Here is a 22,798-nt window from a genome sequence, read left to right on the forward strand (position 1 = left end):
CAGTGGGCATGGCTAAATGATCATTAGTCATGCTAATTAGCCTATTCTCTTCTCAAACTCCATAGGAGCTCTGTTCATTAAAGATTCTTCACGCCCACACTGCGGGAAGCCTTTGAACACTACATACTGTGTCAATCTGTACCTGAGAACAACTCTGGCTCAGCTCTCATCACAGAGAATATAGGTGCTTCCTAACCTTTCCTGCTAAGTTGCTTGTACTCAAAATACAGCATTCTGAAAACATTTGAAAGGGAATTACAAAAGTGTCTTTCATGTGAGCTGTCATTAGGATGCATGCAGTAACATCGACATATGGAGGTTTTAGGTGTTAGTGTCAGATTTCTGAATGTCAGCATGCGGTGGAGGTATTCTTGTGGTTGGCGGAGGGGTTGCTACCCATGCAGAGAGGTGTGATTGGAACATCTAGGCAGAACGTGTTGTGCACCTGTCACACAGAGAAGGACATGTTTCTCATTAACTGTGCTTCATTATCATGTATACATTCATGTGCATCTCCACTACAGAAATGGCATGTTTTGGAAGGGGATTTTCTTGAGATCAGACTAAACATTTGTAAAAGCTTCCCATATCACAGTAGATATGGGAAGTTTGGGGCAAATCCTGGCTAATAGATAGTACGTTGAATCTCTCAATAACCACTGTATTTGATATGCATGATTCCAACAAAAAAAAACGTCTGCAAACCCAATAGAACTCAATATACCACCCACAGCGTAGTTTCCCACCAAGATTTACTGCTTAACCAGCAAAGATAAAGCCTGCGTAATTCTGGGGTAACCCTAGCCTTTCGATTCTCTCGTCTCTGAATAAAATAAAATGGGAGGTGTGAGTCTGTAAGCACAACACAGTTTTAGCATTGAGTGGCACTGAACATCATGTTAATTAACATAATTGCAATGACCATGCGAACTGAGGTTATTGTGTGGCCGTCTGGCTGTCTCCACCATTGTAGCTGCCGAGAGCCACTGGATTGCTCATTGACTCACCCGGCAGTTGCGTCTCCTAGCAACGCCTCTTGAATGTACTGTACTTTCCCGTCTCATGGGCACCCTTTAATAATCTGTACGACTATTTCCATGCAAGCTTTGTTCAAACATTTATGATGCTTCTAAAACTGTGCGACGCTGAATGCTGTTTTTCCTGTACTGTATCGCATATTGATGCAGAGGGTGACGTTTGTACTCATGCGAAGGGTATTCCCTTGCTCAGCAGAGATATAAACCAAAGCATGGTGTGAGAATACAGTCAGGGCTGCTTTGGGGTGGTTCTGAGTGAATGCTAGGTTAGGTCCCAGTGTTTTTTTCATTGGAAAGTTTGCACTTCATCTATTTACCTCTAACTGATATGAAAGGAAATTACTATTATGGTGGAACCAAACCATTACTTCAGATTTCGATCACACAATTTTGGTTTCTGTTTCAAAAGTTTTTGAATCAATCCGTTGCCCTGGCAAATAGGGCTGATTTCAGGCGGATGAAGTACTTTGACCTTGCTGATTTCATTAGTGGTGGCTTGCCCCAGAAGAACATGTTTAACACTTGGGGATAATTGCACTGACATCCTTATGGCACCTGGTTGTCACCATGATACTGTGATTGACAGCCGACATTGCCGTGCGGGGGGTGTCACCCTGCTGAGGCAAGAAGTGCTCTCTTCACCTCAACCGCTAGAAAAAATATCAAATAATTAATGAATGCACCATAAATGATAGTGGCTCTCTGTGCCCAGTGCGCTGTGTTCAGTTTGGAGTGGAGTCCATGGTCGACACAGTGGTGAGTGAAACAGCAGAGATGGTAAGGGCAACAAGAGAAAAAGCTGCTGAGGGGACACATTGGCCAGGTCAAAGTGGAGCATTTATGGCAAATATGTATAAAGCCACCTCATCATGTGCCTAATAGAGCATATATATTCTCCCTGACATGTCATCATGACCCCTGCTGTCCAGGCACATTGCCCTGAGATTTTTGAAGCATCTGCAATGATTTATGTTTTTATGTGGGTTTTTCTACATTCTTCATGGTGTAGGGCATTCTACTGAGTCGTCCAGAGCAGCGAAACATCCTAGTCCCCTCCAGGTAGAATACATTTACCGTTCCATATAATTAAAGTCATGAGCCTTCAATGAGATTGACTAATAAGGACACCCCTTTTTTTCTGGCGTCAACATCCCACACAGCTTCTGAGTTAAATACAAATATTGAGATGAGCTGTTTGGCATGCGAAACATATTTGGCAACAACATCCTGCTCTTCGCTCTTAGACTCGACCGCATGTTTGTTGCATATTGTTTTATTAATGCCTCGCACTGAACTTCCTGTTTATTCCACTCCTATTTCAGGGAGCTGACAGATGATAACCGCTTGAGTGCAGCGTCAAACTCCTAAATGTTTAGCCTGGTATATGCTTTCACAATTCAGCCTTTATTCAGTTCTGCCCGGCTGCTTTCCCTTGAGGTGCAAGAGATGTTGTCTCCTTGACTGCACCTCATTCGGCTTGTTAGCAACTCTCCTGTGACCTGCTACTTTTTTACAGCCTACTGTCCCATTCTTTCTGCCCTCAGAAGCTTGGTCTAAATGTATTCATAACCCTTTGACTTTTTAATATTGTTTATTTGAACCAAAATAACTGCAATGATATTACTCATTGTATACAGTAAATGAATGTACAACATTAGGCTTCTGTCAATATGTTATAATTAGCTTATTCTTCTGTCTGCAATAATACTGCAGTGGTCATTAATCATTGTTAAGTGTTCAGCTTGGAATTCACACTGCACTGTATAGCGGAAGGCAACACCAAAAAGGTCATTATCTTTGGAGGCTGTTTGTTTTGCCTCTGGGCTGGTACAAAGGACGTGATTGACTATGCAGTATGGAAATGATTCAGGTTTGCAGTGTGGGAGAGAGTCATCCCAAATGTATAATCACTCCTTAGTTTCAAACTGCCGCAGGGGGAAAACTGACACTGAAACCGCCCGCTGTGATAAGATTCTCTTAAGATCTGGGAACTATATTTAAACATGTTGACCCTCTTCTTCCACAGAACAGGCCTTCTTCCCAGTTTCATAAAAGCCTCCAAAATTTATGGAGGAATCCAAAATTGCACCCTATTTTCTAAACAGTATGCTACTTTTAACTCTAACCCTGTGCAAGCACACATTTGATCCCTCCCTTGTCCTGAAAACCCATTTGACTTCTCCACAATACATCTCCTGATTCAGTTTCCATTGTAAATTTTGAATGATCCATTTTGGGATGTTGGAATGTACAGCTATTAGGTAAGAGGCAGGGGTGTTCTTGAAAATGTAATGTATTATATTTGGATCTCCCAAAATAGCAGCCGATGCATTGCAATGCATTTAAGCCAATGCAGCCCAGGTTTGAGTACCATAAGGGTGGTGCATGTTGTAAGGAGGCCTCAACAGGAGGGATTTGCTGATCTCATCACGCTTTAGCCACTCTCAGGTGGCTCGGGCACCTACAAATATAACTGAGGGGTTTGGGAGCTGGCAAAGCTAACTGAGGTCGCTAGCAGAATGGCTTGGCATTGATGCAAAAGCTCAAAGCTTGTCGCTATCTCACCTTTACCAAATGGTTTGATGAGAGTAGCAATCGTTAGATGATAAATAAAAACAATTGATTTGGCTTGGTTTGCCATATGTGTTTGAAATTTAACAGAGTGTAATGATAATGGGTGAATCCCAAATGATGCTCTCTTCTTGGCCTATAGAGCTCTGTTAATAGTACTATGCGGTATGTGAGACCTGCCCAGAATATATTGCAGTTGTGTTTTGTAGTTCATTTAAAAATGCTAACTATTCAAGGGACCTAAATATAGTTTATATTGTTTTAATCAAACGGAAACTATTTTAATTATTTTTTTTAAATACAGATGAGAAAAAACATTTAAATGTTAAATATTTGATCAATAACCAAAAACAACAACAGTTTGTTAAATTAATCTAAAACATATATTATCATTAGTACATGGTTTGGAGGGCTCTATGCTATACAGTGAGGGAATAATTTTTTGATCCCCTACTGATTTTGTATGTTTGCCCACTGACAAAGAAATGATCAGCCTATAATTTTAATGGTAGGTTTATTTGAACAATGAGAGACAGAATAACAACAAAAAAATCCAGAAAAACACTATTTTTTATAAATTAATTTGCATTTTAATGAGTGAAATAAGTATTTGACCCTTCTGCAAAATCTCAGGAGGGATTTTGTCCCACTCCTCTTTGCAGATCTTCTCCAAGTCATTAAGGTTTCAAGGCTGACATTTGGCAACTCAAACCTTCAGGTCCCTCCACAGATGATTTTCTATGGGATAAAGGTCTGGAGACTGGCTAGGCCACTCCAGGACCTTAAAGTGCTTATTCTTGAGTCACTCCTTTGTTGCCTTGGCCGTGTATTTTGGGTCATTGTCAAGCTGGAATACCCATCCACCACCCATTTTCAATGCCCTGGCTGAGGAAAGGAGGTTCTCATCCAAGATTTGAGTCGAGTTGAGTTGATGCCAAAGAGCTCGATTTTGGTCTCATCTGACCACAACACTTTCACCCAGTTCTCCTCTGAATCATTGATGTTGATTGGCAAACTTCAGACATGTGCTTTCTTGAGCAGGGGGCCCTTGCAGGCGCTGCAGGATTTCAGTCCTTCACGGCGTAGTGTGCTGCCAATAGTTTTCTTGGTGACTATGGTCCCAACTGCCTTGAGATCATTGACAAGATCCTCCCGTGTAGTTCTGGGCTGATTTCTCACCGTTCTCATGATCATTGCAACTCAATGAGCTGAGATCTTGCATGGCGCCCCAGACCGAGGGAGATTGACAGTTCTTTTGTGTTTCTTCCATTTGTGAATAATCGCACCAACTGTAATCACCTTCTCACCAACCTGCTTGGCGATGGTCTTGTAGTCCATTCCAGCCTTATGTCAGCCTACAATCTTGTCCCTGACATCCTTGGACAGCTCTTGGGTCTTGGCCATGGTGGAGAGTTTGGAATCTGATTTATTGATTGCTTCTGTGGACAGGTGTCTTTTATACAGGTAACAAGCTGAGATAAGGAGCACTCCCTTTAAGAGTGTGCTCCTAATCTCAGCTCATTACCTGTATAAAAGACACCTGGGAGCCAGAAATATTTCTGATTGAGAGGGGATCAAATACTTTTTTCACTTATTAAAATGCAAATCATTTTATAACATTTTTGACATGCGTTTTTCTAAACCTACCATTAAAATAATAGACTGATCATTTCTTTGTCAGTGGGCAAACATACAAAATCAGCAGGGGATCAAATACTTTTTCCCTCACTGTAAATCCTTTTGCAGCCTAAAATTACTTGTGTTTTCCTAATGAGTGACATATTACATAACACATTACAGAAAGTTATTGTACTGTAACTAACTGAACCAATCTACGTCAGAAAACTCAGTTTATCTAGAGAGAAATTAAATAATTCACAAAAGAAACGGATGAGTAAACAAGCAGGTATGCTGGGCTTTGTAGTTTCATAAGGAAGTTAAAGTTTAATTAGACAAATCTAGTTCAGTAATTAACTAGTAATTAACACTAAGAGGAGTTAAGCATGACGTAGAGTAAGTAATCAACCAGCCTTTCTTCAAGACGGCATTGGTTTCTGCATAGTGTGAGTGCTGTGTGTGTGTGCCCCTTAAGGGCACCCTCTTCCTTTTGTGGCGCTGCTTTTGGCCAGGGCGAACATGGTTCTAGTCAAAATCAGTGCACTATATAGTAAGCCATTTTGGGTATAGACAGTGGACAAGACTGACTAGGGAGTATAACTAAAAAATATTCAAATCCATTTCACACAGAGTGAAGTTATGATGGGTTCTGACAGCTGATTTCACAGTTCTGGCTGAATTAGTCTTATATGCACAATAGTTTACACTGATCCTTTGTATTAACCTAGAGCACATATCCAGGTAATACTTGGTGATACTTATTTCCATGCAATTCCCACCTCTTTCTATGGTAATGTTGTTCTTCTACTTCAAGTATGCAACTGATTACAGACTCAGATAATGCAGCCCATTTCATAACATCTTACCGACTCTGTTACTATGGGTGTTACAGGCAGGTTGTTGTTGTTGCAACATAATAGTCTACAGGAATAAATTGGCCTGTGGCTGATTCATTCAAGTTAGATGTCATCTGTATATATACATATATATATATATATATATATATATATATATATATATATATACACAGTGGGGAGAATAAATATTTGATACACTGCCGATTTTGCAGGCTTTCCCACTTACAAAGCATGTAGAAGTCTGTTCTTTTTATCATAAGTACTCTTCAACTGTGAGTGACGGAAAAGCCAAAAATCACATTGTATGATTTTTAAGTAATTAATTTGCATTTTATTGCATGACATAAGTATTTGATACATCAGAAAAGCAGAACTTAATATTTGGTACAGAAATCTTTGTTTGCAATTACAGAGATCATACGTTTCCTGTAGTTCTTGACCAGTTTTGCACACACTGCAGCAGGGATTTTGGCCCATTCCTCCATACAGACCTTCTCCAGATCCTTCAGGTTTCTGGGCTCTCGCTGGGCAATACAGACTTTCAGCTCCCTCCAAAGATTTTCTATTTGGTACAGGTCTGGAGACTGGTTAGGCCACTCCAGGACCTTGAGATGCTTCTTTTGGAGCCACTACTTAGATGCCATGGCTGTGTATTTCGGGTTGTAATCATGCTGGAGGACCCAGCCACGACCCATCTTCAATGCTCTTACTGAGGGAAGGAGGTTGTTGGCCAAGATCTTGCGATACATGACCCCATCCATCCTCCCCTCAATACGGTGCAGTCGTCCTGTCCCCTTTACAGAAAAGCATCCCCAAAGAATGATGTTTCCACCTCCATGCTTCACGGTTGGGATGGTGTTCTTGGGGTTGTATTCATCCTTCTTCTTCCTCCAAACTCGGTGAGTGAAGTTTAGACCAAAAAGCTCTATTTTTGTCTCATCAGACCACATGATCTTCTCCCATTCCTCCTCTGGATCATCCAGATGGTCATTGGCAAACTTCAGATGGGCCTGGACATGCGCTGGCTTGAGCAGGGGGACCTTGCATGCGCTGCAAGATTTTAATCCATGACGGCGTAATGTGTTACTAATGGTTTTCTTTGAGACCGTGGTCCCAGCTTTCTTCAGGTCATTGATCAGGTCCTGCCATGTAGTTCTGGGATGATCCCTCACCTTCCTCATGATCATTGATGCCCCACGAGGAGAGATCTTGGATGGAGCCCCAGACCAAGGGAGATTGACCGTCATCTTGAACTTCTTCCATTTTATAATAATTGCGCCAACAGTTGTTGCCTTCTGACCAAGCTGCTTGCCTTTTGTCCTGTAGCCCATCCCATCCTTGTGCAGGTCTACAATTTTATCCCTGATGTCCTTACACAGCTCTCTGGTCTTGGCCATTGTGGAGAGGTTGGAGTTTGTTTGATTGAGTGTGTGGACAGGTGTCTTTTATACAGGTAACGAGTTCAAACAGGTGCAGTTTATACTGGTAATAACCACTTGTTACAACCGAGGTATGCAGCAAAGCATTTGTGAAGCCACAACACGCACAACCTTGAGGCGGATGGGCTACAACAGCAGAAGACCCCACCGGGTACCACTCATCTCCACTACAAATAGGAAAAAGAGGCTACAATTTGCACGAGCTCACCAAAATTGGACAGTTGAAGACTGAAAGAATGTTGCCTGGTCTGATGAGTCTCGATTTCTGTTGAAACATTCAGATGGTAGAGTCAGAATTTGGCGTAAACAGAATGAGAACATGGATCCATCATGCCTTGTTACCACTGTGCAGGCTGGTAGTGGTGGTGTAATGGTGTGGGGGATGTTTTCTTGGCACACTTTAGGCCCCTTAGTGCCAATTGGGCATTGTTTAAATGCCACGGCCTACCTGAGCATTGTTTCTGACCATGTCCATCCCTTTATGACCACCATGTACCCATCTTCTGATGGCTACTTCCAGCAGGATAATGCACCATGTCACAAAACTCGAATCATTTCAAATTGGTTTCTTGAACATGACAATGAGTTCACTGTACTGAAATGGCCCCCACAGTCACCAGATCTCAACCCAATAGAGCATCTTTGGGATGTGGTGGAACGGGAGCTTCGTGCCCTGGATGTGCATCCCGCAAATCTCCATCAACTGCAAGATGCTATCCTATCAATATGGGCCAACATTTCTAAAGAATGCTTTCAGCACCTTGTTGAATCAATGCCACGTAGAATTGAAGCAGTTCTGAAGGCGAAAGGGGGTCAAACACAGTATTAGTATGGTGTTCCTAATAATCCTTTAGGTGAGTATATATATATATATATATATGTGTGTGCGTGTGCGTGTGTGTGAATTAATAAAAGAGATAGAGGCATATTACTTATTCCATATGTTCTCTCATCTGTGCCCACTTTTCTTTGTGGAATTATCATATTATAGTAAGTCACACTTGACCTCCCTTACAAAAGATGTCAATTAATGATACATCTTCCACTAACGGTCAAATCATGGAGGTGTCTGCTGGGTTGTTGCAAGACATGAGTGTCAGTTGATATTTTTAAGTAGTAAGTGTTCACCAATTGCCCTTTAATATACTGCACTTTAACATTTCAATCTCTGATTCTTAAATGAATAAAGACATGCTAAATTGGAAAAATCCCTCTCTGAATTCTAGGACATCTATAACCCAGTTTAACCCAACATTTCCCCAAAATGTCAGCATCATTCTGAAGGCGTTGTTATTTTACTTTGACAAAGTCATCTTCGAAAATTATTTATTGAAAGTGCAGTCAAAACATGAGACTTTCCTATTTTTCTGGAAGATGTTTCCACAATATAAGGTAAACATGAAATTATTAAAATTAGGAAAGTATTTTTGTGTAAGCTGAAATTCCTGGATTTTCAGCTTGTTTGGGTGAAATTTTGTTTGGTTACTTTGTTTGGATAATTTGTGTATGATGTCACAGGGCTGATTTGATTATAATAGACCAATTGCGGTTCAGCTAGGTAAATGAATGAGATTTAGACCACCAGTTTATATTAATTCACTATATTTTCTTTAATAAATCACCAAAAATATAGTCTCAGTCTGATCGTGTTTATTAGACAAACACATATGTCAATCAATCAATAAAATGTATTTATAAAGCCCTTTTTACAACAGAAACACCCGACCTAAAACCCCAAGGAGCAAACCATAGTAGTGTTGAATTTCAGTGGCTAGGAAAAACTCCCTAAGAAGGCTGAATTTTAGGAAGAAACCTAGAGAGGACCCAGGTTCAGAGGGGTGACCAGTCCTCTTCTGGCTGTGCTGGGTGAGATATTTAGAGTCCAATTGGAATAATTAATAAATGCCTGTGAGCTAAATCCAGAGTATTTAAATTTAGACTAGGTCAGAAGTATGACCAGATGGTCAAGGACAGGGACAACAACAGGCCCCCGAAACCAGGTACTCCGCAGGTGTGGACAAGGACTTCATGTCCTCCTAAAGTTTAAAACAGGAGGAGACTGGGAAAATTCTGAAAATGCATTCCTTATATCAACAACGATTTATAGTGGAGAAGGAGACCTTAGTGGGGAAGGAGAACTGAAGTATAGCAACGTAAGACCTTGGAACTGAGATGGGGGGGTCCGGCGACACTGTGGGAGGCCCCGGACAGGGCCCAACAGGCAGGAAATCAATCCACCCACATTGCCAGGCATCAACCAAAGGGACATCCACCAACCCCAACGACCCTGAATGAGGGCAGAGTATTGCCAGCAAAGTACAGCCCAATTGCACAAGTGCTCAACAGAGAGACAACAACAAGCCAGTGACTCTTACCCCGAAAGGCATTGGAGGGAGGGCATCCCAGTGGCAACAAGAGCCCACCTGGCAAGACAGCAAGGGTAGACAGTATCAAGCCTTCTGGTCACCTTCACGCCCCTGGGCCAGGCTACACCAATTCATAAACCGTGCTGTAGAGATGAGTTTTTAGTAGACACTTGAAAGTTTGCACTGAGTTTGTATTTCTAACCTTAATTGGCAGATCATTCCACAGTAGTGGAGCTCTATAAGAAAAGGCCCTGCCTCCGGCTGTTTGTTTAGAAATTCTAGGTACAATTAAAAGGCCTGCATCTTGCGATCGTAGGTTACGTGTAGGTATGTATGACTGGATCATTTCAGCAAGGTAAGTAGGAGCAAGTCCATGTATTGATTTATAGGTTAACAGTAAAACCTTAAACCCTAACAGGCAGCCAGTGTAAGGACGCTAGTACAGGAATAATGTGTTCAGATTTTTTTGTTCTAGTTAGGATTCTAGCAGCCGTGTGCAGCACTAATTGAAGTTTATTTATTGATTTGTCAGGGTAACCGGAAAGAAGAGCATTGCAGTAATCTAGTCTAGAAGTAACAAAACCATGGATTAGTTTTTCTGCATCAGTTTTGCACCCGTCGAGGTTCACAGTGAGATCTGCTAACAACACTCTTTGATTCTTGGGTCCTAAAACAAGCATTTCTGTTTTTCTTGAGTTTAAGAGCAAGAAGTTCTCTGTCATCCACTTCCTAATATCTGAAATGCATGCTTCCAAAGTAGCTAATTTTGGGGCTTCTCCATGCTGGAACGGGAGGTTCGATATTGGCCTCTAATTGTTTAATATGTCGGGATCCAGATTAGATTTCTTTAGAAGATGCTTAATTTCCAAAACATTTTGTGAGTTTGGTACACATCCGGAGGAAAGGGAGCAATTTATTATGTTCAACATTGGCTGACCTGCACAGGAAATAGCTCTTTAAGTAATTTGGTTGGAATCAGGTCTAGCTGACAGTTTGTGGGTTTAGAAGTCATTACAAATTTTGTGAATGTGTCGAGCGATACGGTATCAAAAAATTAAAGTGTCCCCATTGACACCTGGTCAGGGAGGTTCAGGAAATTTTTTGGACAACTGAGATTTTGAGGACCATAACTATTTAAGGAGGAGTCAGTTATTTGTTTTCTAATGGTGATGATCTTTTCATGAAAGTATTTAATGTATTCATTACAACTAAAGTGAAGACCCACTTCCCTTGTTGAGCTTTGCTTTTTTTATTAACATTGCAACTGAATCGAAGACACATTTTTGATTGTTTTTGTTCACCTCAATCAGGTTGGAGAAATAAGCTGATCGAGCAGACGTGGGTGATTTTCGGTATTGTAGTGTACTGTCTATCCAGGCTAGTCTGAATACTTCCAATTTATGTGTTCTTGCATTACCCTGATGAACAGTCATTCGTCTATTATCACATCTCAAGACGTAAAGGAAGCCAAAATGTCCATCCACCCTAAACAGACAAAATTATAACCTTTTTTAAGACTGGCTGGGGATCCGAGTGTTTTCTTTGGTGTATTTGCAGATCAGTTTGAATGGAGCACGCCACTGTACAATACAGTGTATACGGGTAAAGGCTATATTACTGTAGCTCTCTTCACAACAACACAGACACAGGTCGGTTCCTTAAAACGGGCGTCTAATTCTTTGGCACGTCTCGTTCACGCCGTGAGAACTGCATTCATAAATGAACATAGCACAAACACGTCAGCATATTGTACAATATAGTTTTAAAGGAAACAAGATGCACAAAAATTATGCTTTCCACACATCAAACAGATATACATGTGAAAAAATACCTCGTTGGCTGCTTGTCATGAAAAGAGGTTCTTGAGTCCTTTGTTTGACTAAATCTTCTTTACTGTCCCCTTTTGACTTGAGACAACACTTATTTTAACTTAAGTTAAACTTTCAGAGCCTCGTTAGGCGTCTGCTCATCATCAGTCCGTTGAGGGCGATGCAATATTTTTCATCATTTTCGCTAAAGTGACCCATTCTCTTACATTTAAAGAAACATAAATGAATTTACATAACATTACATCAAATACACATTTTTACATTATACCTCTAATAGATGAATTCTTCATGAAAATATGGATTTAATTATAAATGAATTATTAAACAAATGGATAGAACATCTGCATAACAGCAATTAAAACTACACTTGATTCTCTTAATCTAATAATACATTGTACATCATAAAAAACAATACTGTAGGATACTTACAACATAATAATTTATATTTGGATGAATTACAAATTGGTTTATAACATATAGTCAATATGCAGAATTATGCTGCACGGATGTTTGCTGTTTCTAACAAAACCTTTCCACCTGAATTGATGGAACTACATTGATAGTTGTGTACGCATGACATGTGACACATTTATATGGTATCAGAGTATTCATGAGCTTCTAGTTCCCAACTACAGTACTTTCAAGTAGTTTCACTTAAAGAAAATAAACGTTTTCACCTGATAATAATCTGTTTTTAATAGGTACAACTTTATCAGTAAGGATTGTGTGGTAAGATTGCTGTCAGTGTTGGTAAATTAGCTAGCCTAACTTCAACATGTGCAACATTGGCAAACAAATCAAGTTAGCAAAAATCAAAGATATCAAAACCACATGAACACAATCGTGTCGGATTTATCGCTTTCCAGATTTCAGTTTGCCATTTCCAACAAGCATGTTAAACCACCCTGTGTCACTTTTGTGTCACAAATAGTTATAGAATGACAATTACAGGGGAGGACACATTGAACAGCTCCACCATCTTTGCAAATAATTACAACCTTACACAGAGACTGTATTCAGTGTTGCAAATGATAGAAAATGTAGGAGGGGAATAATTATTCTGGTTTGCTTAACATGCAGACATCCATAAAATAGCTTTTAATAGTACTAGCAAAGGAAGGAGGATGGGTGATCTCACTGTTCTCTATTGCCTTCACTGTTTTCCTGGTTCAGAGGTAGGCCTTTGTGTATGCCAGTGATGGAATTATCTCAAATACATTTAACATGAGTGAAAAGTTGGAATACAAGATTAAAATGGAACAGATGGTTATCATATTTTGAGCACAGCCAGACAGCATCTATTTCAAAATGGCGTCTATCATCACCTTAAATTGATCGTCAATACATGTGTTTGTTGGCAGAAATATTTTCTGGATTTCTGCTCTGACCGTCCACCACGGCCACCCAATGTGATATGCAGCTGGTTCAAATGAGAAGAGAGAAATACAGACAAAAACATAAAATTAAAATTTTTGTTTAAATAATTTACTTTCTGTATATGTGTTTGAGTTTCAGATAAAGACTGCCAACCACAACTAGGACAAATACATTTGAAACTCATTGGTGTACAGTAAATTAAAAAATTGTCGAATATGTTCACACAGACTAAGTCAGCTCAGTTTTCAGAAAAAGTACCCAGTTGTCGAAATGTAAAGATACCTTTTTATTTGTGGATTGCCAGAGGCAAATTCCAACATTCAAACATAATTTACAAGATTCCGCGTATCTGCCAGATGAGGTGCTGCTGAGATGACCAGGGATGTTTTTATGTGTTTTATGTGTGTTTAGTGAGTCCACCAGATCAGAAGCTGCAAGGATGATACAGTAAGTGACCCATTTTACTGTGCTGTTATGCATTCAAAATGTATTTTTCATATCAGGCAAATGTATTAAAGTATGTCAAATGTACTTTATTTTCTTATGTACTGAAGGAAAAGTTCAAATAGTAACATGTACAAGCTATGTTAGTAGTTATACTCACATCAGCAACACATACTATAATTAGCAAGAAATAATTTTAACATTAATTGATATCAAGACAATTAGCATGGCCCCCACAGAAAATAACATGCACATCTGAAGTGCTAAGCTAGTTACATTCCAATTTCTAAAGATAACAATTCCATAAACACTCTGTTTTTTATTTCCCAAAGTGCCAGCTGAAATGCTCCACTGATGCATTCAGTCAAATATCAACTTCTAGGATGTGTTTACGAAGACTAGCATGGTAGCCTTTGTCTAGCTGTGTTGTTAGCTTGGTAACATTTTAAATGCTTGTGTCATGTTTCTTCACTCTTTCAGATGCTCAGCAAAGCACTTTAGGTCACACATCTCTGTTTTTGTGCACAACACACTGTCCACTTCCCTTATGAAGGCAATATAATGCAACGGAAACCCAACTTGATAGAAGTATGTTGCTTCAAGTAGTAACTCGAGTTACTTAAATAACTCGAGTTATATGAAGGAGGCATCAGTGTAATCCGTGGGTCTTTTTCATGCTGGCAGGCTTTCCTCCAGGGACCAGCACCGGTCCACGGAGGTATGCCTGCTAGTTGGTGGCATATGTACTGTATATATATCTCTAGTCTAAACAGCATATAGAGGAATGCATCGCTATAGGGAAGATAGGCAAGAGAGGGGATGCAAGTGATGGCTTCACGTACCAGCAGTTGCCGGTGGAGATCAAGCAGAGCAGAACAGCTGAGCTCAGCTGAGTGTACTTCCTTAATTAACAAAGTTGCTTGTGCAGCATTAAAAACAAGCACTGAAAGGCTCCTTGCTGTCCTGTCTCCAACAGGGACCACCACTACAGGTGTCAGTAGAATCCACGGATCAATAGATATTGTATGCAGTGAAATCTGTAATTTTGTATGAGGGACACTCCCTCTGGGATTTTCACTAGCCATGCTGTTTGCAGTCAATAACTGATGGATATACAGACATGTGTATAGATTATAATAATACTCACTATCCCAAAATTACCTTACTTCATTTTTATCATCAATCAAAAGTTTGGTTTGACAATCTATCAAATTTCATACTGGGCAGTTGGGTCCTATTTGTGAGAATGACATTGTTGATTGATTTCCCCAGAAATAAATTCAGTAAGCCTGTTCTTTTGGCTTGACATTGTATTACATTACAGATATAGAGTGATTCATTCTATCAGACAAGTAGCTCCATAATTGAATGTACCTTTCATTTTCCATGCTGAGAAGGCTGTCAGAGTCACCCAGAGTGTAGATCTAATTTTCTCCCTCTAAGCCAACCCCCGAATACTCCTAGCTCCTATCCTAATTAGCATGGTTTTTCCATGCCACCACTGTCTTGCCAAGCGTTAAAAATAGCCATCCGGATAAAATAATAGGGCAAAACAGAAACAAGGGTCCTTTTCAAATTTGAGCTGGCAATTACAACCACACTGGCCATCACAGAGTTTATATAAACAGTTACTCTGTCAGCTAAAGGAAACAGGTTCTATGGAGTATGCATCAACAGTGATTTGGTCAGACCGAAGAGAAGGAAGTTATCTTCTAGGTCTCGCCATATGTTCTGTCCGATTATTTCTCCATGGGGTGTACAGTATGTATTTAGTGCCTCAGAATAAAATGCAGATCTAGGATCAGTCCTCCCTAGTCCATATAATTGTAGTCATTGTTATCTTAAGGGCATAAATCATCCTAGATCAGCACTCCCATTCCGAGTCCTTTTGAACAGATTGAGTATTGTAGATACAACATCATTATTGTTATCAGTGTATTCCTCAGTAGTGACACATCGTTTGACCTATAAGACCTCAGTTTATAGAGCACTTTGCAGTTGTACGTATACTGTCAAGTTGTTAATATGTGACTGAGCACAGAGACACTATCCCTTAGTAATTAAAATTTCAAGCTACGTTACGAAACAGTTAATGCATACTCAATAAAAAAAATGCGTGCTCAATAAAAAAAGGTTGTTATGCAAACTCAGACAAACATTTCGTGCAACCCCTTACTGCAGTTTGTCTTCCAGTTGTACGGTCACTCAATGTAAAACCCACCGGGCACGGGGTCCATTCATATGTAGCTTTGGACAGTGACATTTAGGCATTCCAGTTGGCTAGGAGTAGGGCTAAGGTTTTGGAACAGGTTTTGGAACAGGTCTTAAAAATGTGTGTGCAGAAATTCACTCTTATTTCCGTTGAACCCGCAGTGACAGTAATAGCGCTCTCTGTTGCCAGTTGTGTAATTCAGTAATATTCTGATGTCCTGGGGAAATGAAAAAACTTTGAATATAGTCCGTCTCGGTATGTACTGCTCTGTATCTTAATACGTATTAAAGCAAACCCTGGTCCAACAGGACTGTATTCAGACAGTTGTATAACTACAATGCTGGTAGGGTTTAGTTTTGTATTCATTCTAAATGGAACCCTATTTCCTACATATTGCCCTACTTCTGACCCTGAAAAAAAGCACACTAGATCATAGGGTGCCACTGAATACTGAATTAGTTCCCTGTGGATAATAAGTTAGGGAGTTTTAGGCTCCAACAGTTAACCAAAATGGAAGTTCTGAGGATGCTGTTGCTTCATTTAATAGCATTCAAATATATGAGGTGAAACAAGGTTTCTACTTACATAGTGCTTAGTCTGTATTTAAAGTGCTTTAGCCCAGCAGCAGACGGAAGCTACCCAATCCTTTCATCCTAGTATAGAATTGGACCCAGACTAAACCATCATGCATCTATTATTTATGAGGTAGCCTGCTTGTGTTGCACAACTATCTTTGAGAGACACAGCGCCTCAAGAGTCTGACCAGTCATGTCAAGCTGAAACTCAGTGTGAAAACAGTCAATGGCCTGTCTGTAACTGACCGGGTTGATCTTCTCGTGGGCTGTGTTAGTCTGCAGAGCCGAAGCCTACATTAGATATAACTCCTCCCTGTTACAAATACAAACATCTTGCCTTTGAGAAAGAGAAAGAGTGAGGGACAGGGAGTAATTAAAGGGACTATAATATCTAGGCTAATGAAAGGTGCACAGGGAAAATATACTATAAGCTGTGTGCAGCAGCTCTGCAGTAAACTATCCCAGGAGGATAGTCTGATGTAGAGCACAGTGCACCTTAAAGCCAAAGCAACTAATCAGACACAGTAGCAAGCAGGTAACTCTTTAAATATTAATTATACTGTAATTGTACGAGGAATTTGGGACTTGTTTGTAAAATCAGCCCAAAAATGCCTCAATAGCAGTTTAGCAGGCAATCTCTACCAAAGACAAATGAAGGTTATTATGTAAATCAAAAGAATAGAAATGGAATTCTTCAAAATGTATGTTTATGTTGATAAAACGTTAAGAAGTGGTTGAATTCCAATTCAGGTCTATTATTCTGGGTCTTTTCATTGGAGTACATCATTCAATTTGTGGGCTGTATGGAGTTGCTAGGTAAAAAGGGAAACACCCTTATAAAATATTTAGAAAGCATAATTAAAGAGTCATTCTCACAAAGAGAATTCCTTGTCAATATTAAACTAATTTAGGATGTATTTAAACTTGGCTCATTTCACTGATTAGCAAGTCATTCAATGTGTAAATGCCACTATGATTGTTATGTAGACATAACTGTAGACATAACTGTAGACAACAGACTTACGGGTGTGTGATCATTTGTTTACTGCTGTTTGTGTATGTGTGTATGACTGTAAAATGTATGCGTGTGCATGGAACTTTAAATAATGTGACACATGCAACAAGGGACTGGCTTATAAAACCATGGAGCGCCTGAGCACCAGAGCAGAGAGAAGATACAGTCGAGGGAAGTCCCACCCCCGTACGAAAAGAGAAGATACAGTCGAGTGAAGTCCCACCCCCTGTATGAAAAGAGAAGATACAGTGGAGTGAAGTCCCACCCCCGTATGAAAAGAGAAGATACAGTCGAGTGAAGTCCCACCCCCTGTATGAAAAGAGAAGATACAGTGGAGTGAAGTCCCACCCCCGTATGAAAAGAGAAGATACAGTGGAGTGAAGTCCCACCCCCGTATGAAAAGAGAAGATACACTGGAGTGAAGTCCCACCCCCGTATGAAAAGAGAAGATACAGTGGAGTGAAGTCCCACCCCCGTATGAAAAGAGAAGATACACTGGAGTGAAGTCCCACCCCCGTATGAAAAGAGAAAATACAGTGGATTGAAGTCCCACCCCCGTATGAAAAGAGAAGATACAGTCGAGTGAAGTCCCACCCCCGTATGAAAAGGCTTATTTTTAGCAAGCATGGATTATCTCAGAGTACATGGTTTATTTCAGTGCTAGTGGGTCTAGTTCAAGCACCCAAATCATTTCTTTAGTTTATTGAATCATTTAAAAACAAGGCAAACAGTTTGATTCACTTGATTAAGTTTCATTAAGGAGAAACTCCATTGTGGTCGACCTCTATGAAAGCATTGGATTTATGTGGCAAGATACATACGTTAAGTCCATTTTCCTCCGTTCAGTTGATCCACGTAGATATCCAGATGGACAGATGGCAGAACAGCACTGATATTATTTATTTCTGCTCAAGCAGCCTGCTGAAAACGATTCCTCATGGCAATGTTTTTGATGAGCATGTCCTGGTTTTGCTTATTCTGAAAAATCCCTCCAGTGCCTTCTTTAACGGACGTTAATCTGAGATTCCTGCAAATACAGCCTCCAATACACAACGTTTTAAATGAATTGACTTCAGTTTATTCCATGTACTCATCCTTTTATGCTACTGTGTGCCAGTATAAAGGCCAGAGGAATAGTTAGAGCATCATAACAATACAACAGGAAAGCAGTCACTCATTTTTCATTTTCCAACAAAACATACTTTGTTGGAAAATATAGCATGCAGGGGTTCTGGATACCATTTGTTTTCCTTTTTTTTCCCCATCAACAGCTGTCGTCATTATCAAGTCTGATGTGTGTGGAAAATGTCTGAATAGAACAAAGAGGAAAAACGACATCGCCTCCCCTTATTTGTCCAAGTTTACTATTGCCATGGGATCCCTTTCCAGAGCAGTCATACAGTCAACCCAATCATCAGAAGGGTTTCTAATATTTTGAGGTCCTTATTCAGGGTTTAGTTTTTTTCTGTGTTAGAAGCACACTTCCTGCAAAGCTAAACATGTCATGTTGAAAATGAAGTAATTAAAAACACATTTAATGTAATTGTTGTCATTTCGATAATTGGCAGAGAGAAGAATTTGCAATTTCATAGGCATACTATCCTTCAATTGTACATTTTGCCATTCAACCCAGTTTGCCATGCGGTGGGGAAAGAACTTTCACAGTTTAAACCTCCTTTCTTGCAACTGTGCACATTTTACCATGACCTAGCCATAAGACACGTCATATATTTGAGTGAGAGTGACAGTGACACATTGATATATTTTTGGTGAGGCACCCCCTAGCGGTCCCTAAGCCCTATAAACAGAACACTCTCTGCACATAGGTAGAGGCGCTTCTGAGAACCATCAAGGCAGAGGAGGGCAACAGTTTATGGGGATCATACAGAAAACATGAGATGGGGACGGGAAATAAGGAGAGCATCAACGGAGCAGTCAGACTAAGCCAGTGTCCCAAAGTGCATCCTATTCCATGTATAGTGCACTACGTCTGACCAGAGCCCTAGACCATGGTCAAAAGTAGTGCACAATGAAGGGCGTAACGCGCTAGCTAGGATGCGGCCTCAGGATTCCAGAGAGACTAGGCTTTGGTGTGATTCCGCCTCAGCTCTTTTTACTGTGCGTTCGCTACAGGCGACTCAGGTGCAGAGCTGTTTTTGCAGACGCCCACACCAGAGTTATCTTACAAATACAACACACCAGAGACGAGGCATCTGTTGGGCTGCGCGCGTGTGTGTGCATGTGTGGCGTGGGGAGTTCTAGGCACATGTTTCAGAGAGGGAAAAAAAATGAAAAGAAGAAGATTAGAGAAAGCGAGAGCAAGAGAGTCCTGGAGTGTGTCTGTGTGCGTGTGAATTGATCTCTCCATTGATCTTGTGCACGGTGTCTAATTGTCTGTCTCTTCACGCGGGTTCATAAAAGGTCTCCAACAATTTCATATCCTTTCCTAACTGGTTGAAAGGGGATATGGGCAGTTTTCCGTTGAAACTGGCCTTTGTTTTTTAACACAGACTGAAAAACTGTCTCTGGTTTCGCACCAAATGTCTCAGAGGTCTTAAGGTTTTGTTCAATCGATAAACTAAAAATAGCTTTTTCGTACTCATGGGCGTTGTTTGTGTCACAGGAATTCGCCGACGTGTGAATCTGTGAAACAAGCCTTGACACAACCGGACAAAAACAAAAAAAACAGGGCAGTGTCTCTCCCTCTTCCTGTCCCTCTGTATTCTTCTCTCTCGTCCCCTCTCGTGCTCTGGCCCTCCTGTTCTCTCTCTCCTCTTACTCTCCAAACATTTTAATCTTCCCCTCACAGTAATACCCAGACTTGCTGACTCAACTATGATCACTGAAACCCTGCAAACTTACCGGATTGTTGGTTTGTGACAAAAAGCATAATTTTTTCTACCCAACCGTTTATGCCTCCTCAGCTACAGCTGTCCTGTAAAGCACGTCTCCCACCTCTCCTGACAGTGTTCAGCCTGTGTTGAAGTCATTATGGTCCATGCAACATATGGATATGAAAGGGTAGTCTGTGTTACAGAATCAGAGGCAGTGTCAACAGAACATTGGATCAATCCCAAGGCAACATCTGTTTACATTATGCAAGCAAGACTTGACTGTGTGACATTTAAATGACAATGTATTTCTACCATCCCACAGTAACAAGGATTTAGGCATCAGCTCAACACTTCTGAATATCTAGATGTGTAACAGAAATATTGACAGCATCAAAACAAAAAAGTCAACTCCACATGCTTGTGACAGTGTGTCAGGGTACCATTCATTTGTACAGCAATACAATGGTTCATTGAGCATCTTCATACGCCCAAATAATAACTAGGACCTTTTGTGCACACATTCAGATTAGATAAGTTATGCATCTAAATAGAGAGGTACTGCATCTAAATGATGGGAAAATCACTAGGTTGTTCCGTAAACTCATTTCAAGACAAATTGATTTGTTTTCGTGTCCCTGGATAGGAGCAGATCGTCACCTTCTGCCGTGAAAGATTTCCCACGACACAATGTAGTTTCCAGGACCTAATGTTTCAACTGTCCCTACGATAGCCGTTCCATAGTGGCCAAGCTTGGTTTGTAGTTCTACGAAACCTAAGACTCACACACGGATAGCATTACACAAAGACATACAATAGCTGCATGTTCCTTTAATAGTGGAGACCCAGGGATGCATTCATCTGAGACTTTCATTCCTGTAACATGAGGGACATCTCCACTCTAACCTTAAAGCATGTCGTTACGTGCTACCCCAGGCGTTACATTCTCCGTGTGGAATTTCCTTTTCTGTATTTTATCAACCAAATACTGCACAGTATGCCAGTAATGGAATGTAATGAGGATACCAATAATGATGATGGAATCACTTTCCTATAATTGAATCAAAGACGAGTCAGTCATAAACCAACTACTTGAACCAATTTAAATGTAGAATTCCTAAAGTGCCTGTTGAGCTGTCACTCACCGAAAGAATCGAACAGCCGTATTTAGCGGTGAATATTGTACTCAGTGCTACTGTTGTTGTAATATGAAAACATAGTGGGAACTGCTAAACGGAATAATTTCTCTGCTATTCAGCAAACAAATAGTTTGAGAGAGGGTGTTTATTTTGGTGCCCTTTAGATGATATGGAACCACTGATGGATGTGAATGGAGAATTGAGTCATTTCAAGTGCACTATTAGCCGGCTCTAAACTGAATGTATTTGCCTAATCAGATGCCGATGCGGATCCCTTTCAATAGGCAGCCACACATTCCAGGATATTAGCAGAAAAGAATCATGGATGAATCAACACAGGTTCATAACGCCTTTGAGTGTTTAACTTTTCAGATACCAACAGCCATTTTTTATTTTACTGTAGTGAATTTCCCAGCAACACTTCGTATTAAGCTGCTCTAATTATTGTCACAGTAAAACCTGTGAAACCATCTTGATCTAATGATTTACATTTGAACTGTTTTAACAAGGCACAGCATGTAAATTAATAGTTCCCATATTTAAATGATCAGATCAAGATGGTTCTAACACTTGTAATAATGGGAAGTTGATAGTAGCGGCCTTAAGTAGCTACTTGTAAAAAAGGTCACATTTTGGAACTAGCCTTGATTAACATATTTAACAGTTGGATTTTAAACACACTGAAACATTGGTTGCATTGTGGAATAAGAAAATGTTTAACATCAGTAGGTAAAGATGCAAGCGGAAATGTAATTGCACATTCCTCTGCTTCAACTGTCTTTTTATCAACCATATTACCATGTTTAGGTTAAATGAATTAAGGCACATATTTAAGTGTTACCAAGGTGCCTCATACTTGCACTCAATCTTTCTATAAACAAGAACATCAGCATGGCCCTACAATTCAACTCAATTGCTCTGCTAAGTCTAATTGCACCAACATGTCTGAGCAGAAACACAATATAGAATTTCTGCCATTTCCTACCTTATTCCTTATACATAAGAAGTGTTTTTGAACATTTTGAAAGTTAACTCGTGTGAAAATCTTCAAAGTTAACACGAGTTAATGAATGCAGTATGGATGACGTTTTTTTTTCTGTAGGGATGCAGTTATGAAACCTTTAATGGAAAGTGAACTGGGCAACGCCGGCATTCACAAGGCAGATGATGACGGCAAATAGCACTTGGTGCACAGATCTCCATGGTGATAAAGTGAAATTAGCCCAGCGGAGGTAAGTGCTGATTTAAGGTGCATTATGAGGATTAACACGGCACTAGAACAGTGAGAAAAAAGCTTAATGGCACCAGGAGCTCTTATATTCCATCATAAGATTATTTAAGATTCTGAAGAAAGGCTTATCCCTGGATTGAGCACAATCGACTTAACCTAATGGCAAGTTTGATACAATAGGCTACTACCACTTTTTTTAAACCACTTTAGGTATCTCTATGAAGCCAGTTGTGCTTATTCTTACACACCTTTAAAATA

Source organism: Esox lucius, chromosome 16, assembly GCF_011004845.1.
Source record: "Esox lucius isolate fEsoLuc1 chromosome 16, fEsoLuc1.pri, whole genome shotgun sequence".
NCBI classification, from domain to species: domain Eukaryota; kingdom Metazoa; phylum Chordata; class Actinopteri; order Esociformes; family Esocidae; genus Esox; species Esox lucius.